The following is a 6,000-nucleotide window of genomic DNA, read 5'->3' as shown; positions in this document are numbered from 1 at the left end:
GTCATGGCCTCTCCTGTTGCGGAGCACAGGCTCCAGACGCACAGGCTCAGCGGCCATGGCTCACGGGCCCAGCCGCTCCACAGCATGTGGGATCTTCCCAGACCGGGGCACGAACCCGTGTCCCCTGCATCGGCAGGCGGACTCTCAACCACTGCGCCACCAGGGAAGCCCCCACATCAGGTTTTCTTGAAGAGATCTGAGTGGCACACCTGTGGCAACCACATTCCACCTCTAATATATGCTGCATAGGTCTCTTCGCACATGCGTTTGGGGAACAGCTCCTCCACAGTTCCATGAGCCTCTTTGACAAAAATGGCTGCATTGCATAATTTTCTACCAATGGTACCTAGAATACCATAAGGTCCACCAGATTATATGGCCCAACTTGCAGGGCTACTTGCATCACAGCCTGAATCTTCTACAGAGCCCTTTCTTGCTCCAGACCCTAGTCAAACTAAGTTACTTTTCACACCATCCAGTATATAGGCTGGGGTAGTGTTTCTAGGCAAAATGTGTTGCCTCCATAATCTAGAGAGATCCACCAGGCATTGTGCGTGTTTCCATGTAGCAGGTGATGTAAATGTAACAAGTTGTGTTTTACTTTGTAGGGGATGTTCCAGATGCCTCTTAGTACAGGTCATCTAAAAACTATAGGAATGGCAGATCTCCAGATCTCTGTAGAGTTTATTTCCCACCCTCTGGAACACGTATCTCAGCAAGGCCTCTGGTATGCTAAGCTTCCTTTTGCTCATTTGTCTGCTAAGCATGATGTCATTGATGTAATGCATTTATGTGATGTTCTGTGGAATGTCCAGATGGCCTATAATTTAGATTATATCATATCCTTGGAGCAAAACTAAATGAGTATTATCCATTCCATGTGGATGCAAACTACTTCTAGTCGTCTTTCCTGATGGAAATAGTGGGGGAAATTCACTTACCATACCAGTGGTTGTGTATTATGTCCCTGAGCCCTAGTATCCCTGCTGTGTGCAGTCATTGGCTAGGAAGAGTTTGGCCTTGGAGCAGAATACGGAGGTGGATCCAAAAGAATGTCAGCTGGAGGCTGGCAAGCCAACTACATTTTTCACAGCAAGTTATAGGAGAGGTCTGATTGGCAAACTTGTATGACTGCCACAGTGCTCTTGATAGATAAATAGTTCTCAAGAAGAGAATAAACTGAAAAGAAAAATCTACTGGCACCTCTCCCACTCCTCCTGACCTTATTCCCTAGAGGGAATCACTGTTAATATTTTCTTGCATATCCTCCCAGAATTTCTGAATTTATTTTATAAGTGTGTCTCTTTTTCTTAGCCCAATAGGATTATGATATAACCGTGTTCCATAACTTTATTATATTACATTATATTATTATATTACAATATATTACATTTAATACCTTGCCATACAAGTGTGCATACTACTACCTCAATTTTTTTAAACAGCTATATAAAATGCTGTTATTTGCTCCTGCCATAATTTAATTCCTTGGCTTAGTTACCTGAAATATCTCAGTATTCTTCCAATAGATATTTGCTCTTTGTTTAAATTGTTACATGCAACCAAAGAGTTCTAATACAGGAAAGGAGACTGAGAACACGAAAGTAAACTTTGACAGATTTCTCTTAGGATGACGTTGAAAATAATTTGAACACAAATTGAGTGTTGCTAGAACACCTAATCTTTGGGGGGGAAATATATGTATACTAATGGTAAAAAATAGTACCTGGGAAAACTACAACGAAGTTTTCCATGGTTATATTCAAACTGAATCCCACAATTTGGTCATGTGCTTAATTACCAAAGGATGGGAAAAAAAGACGTGAGTTGATTTTTAAAAAGTAATGGCTTGGTTCCAGAAACCAGGCAGAGTCTTGGATTGGCCTGAGTGACACTAGATTTAATGGAGGACAGCTGGCCCGTAATAGGGATGTGGTAGGATTAAAGAATTGCCAAGTCTAATTAACATCCAGGGACTATAAAGTGCCGGCAAGAATAGTGAAGTCATTTGTACCAGTTCAACAAAATCAATTGAGTATTTAAACACACACTCGGGGAATATTTTCAAAATCCATATTTGGCATAATTAGGGTATCATAATAAAAGCAGAAAAAAAGGCTGCCAACCAATTCAATATTTTGAAAACAGTTTTATAATTTTATTTCAGTATATACTCCACTCCATCTCCAGGAAAACACATTTGAGTGAAAACACATGCCAACATTAGTCAGAAACATTTAATATATTTGCTGACATAGGTAATAAGTATTTTATAAGTTCAATTTATGTGTAAGATGAATTAGCATAATTCCAGACCACTTTATGTAAGGCATCTCTGCCAAAGAGCCTGAAATATACTGGGTCTAGTATACATTGGACCAGTCCTGACTTTGGATAACATGAATATATTATACTTGGAGTAGATCTATACAGATTGCCCAGTTCAAGGAATTTGCAATGAAGTAACTAATGAGACCAGTCAAGCCTATGATTTGTCCAATAGTCTAATAACCCTAGCCTAATCACTTGACAAGTATTGTCAAAGTCAAGTTAGAACTGAGTCTAAATTTCAGCTTTGCCACATGCTAGTTCTGTGATTGTGTGGAAGTTAAGTTCTCTTTGCACCAATTTTTCTATGGCAGAAATTATCAATGATAGGTTTTAATTTGATTTAAAAGTAAACATAATAGCATTTGGAACATAATTGATGTTAAATAAATAGCTCACCTAGAATTTCTCCCCTTTGCACTGAAGGATAATGAAAGAACTATAAAAGATAATCTCTGTCTTCCAGTAGCCTGTAATTCAGCTGGGAGATGGAGAGAAGAAAAAATACTTGTGAACAATTAAAAACAAATTTGCATAATATCAACAGTAAAACAGTAATCCATAGAATGGGGGAAAATATTTACAAACCTATGTCTGATAAGGGATTAATATCTAGAATTGAGAATTTCTAAATTGCAACAACAGAAAAATAACTTAATTCAAAAAATGGACAAAGGACTTGAAAAGACATTCTTCGAAGAACACGGAGAAGTGGCCAGTAAACACATTGAAAGATGCTAACTGACATCACTAATCATGAGGGAAGTGCAAAACAAAACTACACTGAGATATCACTTCACATCCATTAGGATGGCTAATAAGTTCTGGCGACCTAGATCGGCCCCTCCTAATACATAATAGAGCGAGTTTCCCACAAGAATAAGAGGGAGGGGAGGGCAGTTTTCTTCCCTAAAAAGAAGAGACAATGAATGGAATGAAAATGGGGAGTATTAATATAGAGACTATTACCTTGTTTTACTGGAGACAGTATTTGAAAGATTAAGACATAGCTTTAGAGGGTTTAAGTGACCTTCCAATGGTTACATAGTAGCGAAGCCAAAATGTTAAAAAAGGTACCCTTAGGTTAACTCTTAGTCTCTGTTCTCAGAGTGGGGATTTCAAGCACTTTGGTCTGTTTTATGGTGATCTGGTAAAGGGAAATTAATTGCAATAGCTAGAATGATATATCTTCCATTAAACCCCCGAGATTCCTATCCTCTGGTATACATGCTCTATCTCCCTTTAAATGGGACCTCTGAGTATGATGAACTGTCATCTTGTGATTAGGTTATGTTATATGACAAAGGTACAGGGATTTTGCAACTCTTAAAACCTCTAATCAGTTGGCTTTAAATTAATCAAATGGGAGATTGTCCTTGGTGGGCTCAACCCAATCAGTTGGGCTGGTTAAAAGAAGCTCTAGATGACAGAGAGGAGAAATTGGATTTGAAACAGCAGAGACACCCCTGGTGGCCTTGAAACAAACTGCCATGTGGAGGGGAGAAGAGAGGGCGAGGAGCAGAGTCACAAGGAGCTGAATTCTACCAAGAATTTGCAAGAGGAGCCTGAGACTCAGATGAGATTGCAGCCTCCTGACACCCTGAGAAGACCTGTGCCCAGACTCCCTACCCGTGACAATTGTGAGATAATAAATGTGAGTTGTTTTAAATCCCTAAATTTAAATCCCTAAAGTGAGTTATACAGCAATAGAAACCTAATACAAGTATCTTTATAGTAAAAATATGTATGTAAAATAAATACATACTTACTATAAGTATATAATTTATATGTATTATATTTTTAATATAAATAATGTTTTAATCTAATGTATAAATATACTTTTCTATATAAATATTTATAGTATATAGGTGCTGTGGCAGATTTGTGCTGCCTTTTCTGATGGTGGGATAACATGTACTGGGCATAGCTTATAGCTTCACAGGCACAGGGGTCTAGTACATTGAATGATTTAGGGCAGTAGCATTGTGTAATGGAAAGAGCAGTGGATTGAGAGACAGGAAATAGTATTCCGTGCTGCCATGGACTAATTGAGTAACCCTAGATAAATCACTTACTTTTGAGACGCTTCAGTTTCCTCATCTGGAAAGGGAAGGAATTAGACTGGGTTAATTCTGATGTCCCTTCTAGCTCTAACTTATATTAAATGTGTCAGTTATATTGTATGTAGCATGTAGTTAAACCTGAAAGGGAGGATAAGCTTTCCAAAGTGGTGACACAAAAATATTCAAGAACAAAAATGTCCTGTGTGCGTACAAAGACCAGGTCCGAAAAGAGAAGCAGCAGGGACAAATTTATGAGAATGATGAGGGATGAGGACAGGTAGATTTGGGGGTGGGGGGAGGGATGGAAAGGGAGAATCTATAGGAGGTGAGTGTGAAAATCGAGGAAGAAGTGAGTTTCTCCACGCAGCTGAGATGTGAGTTGTGAGAAATTGAACTTGCCAATTTATGGCCACTCAAAGGATGGCAGGCAATAAATATTGTGTACCTTCTATAATTCTGTGGCCTAAATGGGAACACCAAGATAATTACTACCTTGGAAAGAAAAAACATGTTTTAGCACTGCTATGGGTACTACGTGCTGCTCTATCTTGGGCAGACGGAGACCTCAGCCCACAAACTGCTTCCAGCTTCAAATGAGGTGGCCCACTGTGTAGAACTCCACCCTTCTCAAGGCCAGGAGAATTGGTATTGGCAGATATCACAGAATGAAAGAATGGAGGAACCGCCAAGCAGTCTTCCTAGTAAGGTGTATTTGAAAGAAAGATGAGATCTGACGTTATGAAAGGATTGAGTCTAGGACACGTGTTTTTCTTCTTAGACAAAGAGACCTGTAAGTCTTTCTGCTTCAAAGACAGAACACAAGATGTGGTTGAATGTACACACAAGGAATTAGGAGGTCCTCTGGGCTTTATTCATGTTTTCTCCTGCTTTTACTTATACTGTATAACTAATCTCTTCAGGATATTGAAGGAAGAAGTTTCTTTTTAAGTCAACAACTATGTAGGTGGATAAATACTTTTAGAAAAAAATTTTTGTTGCACTTTTTTTTTTGTTTTCATTTAAGAATGGTGGTATTGAGGGAGTTTCCTGGCACTCCACTGGTTAGGACTCAGTGCTTTCACTGCCGAGGGCCCGGGTTCAATCCTTGGTCAGGGAAACTAAGATCCCACTGGCCCGGCGATGCAGCCAAAAAATTTAAAAAAAAAAAAAGGTTGTATTGAAACAGTTCTGGAGACGGATGGTGGGGATGGTTGCACAGCAACGTGAATGCACTTAATACCACTGAACCCTACCCTTTAAAATGGTTAGAAGGGTAAATTTTACGTTACATACAATTTACCACAATTTTTTAAAAATTGAAAAGTTTGCAACACAGTTCTACCGTTAGTTTCTAAGGTCCCATTTCACATCTTCATCAGCATTAAAAATCTTGACAAATCGGTTTTTAAAGAAGAATGATGGTCTTATATAACAAGTCTTCAAATAATTCTAGTAGGAATAATATTTTCCAAGTACACATCCAAGCTCCTCCTGAAGTCCTGCTATTAGACATTTTTGCCCTTTGAAATCATGTTTTTGAGGTATTTCAGACTGAACTTAATATCAGGTCCTGCTTCCCACAGTTTGCGTCACTGTATCCCCATCTCAG

Source organism: Stenella coeruleoalba, assembly GCF_951394435.1.
Source record: "Stenella coeruleoalba genome assembly, chromosome: 11".
Classification (NCBI taxonomy): Eukaryota; Metazoa; Chordata; class Mammalia; order Artiodactyla; family Delphinidae; genus Stenella; species Stenella coeruleoalba.
This window is presented reverse-complemented; position numbering follows the sequence as displayed.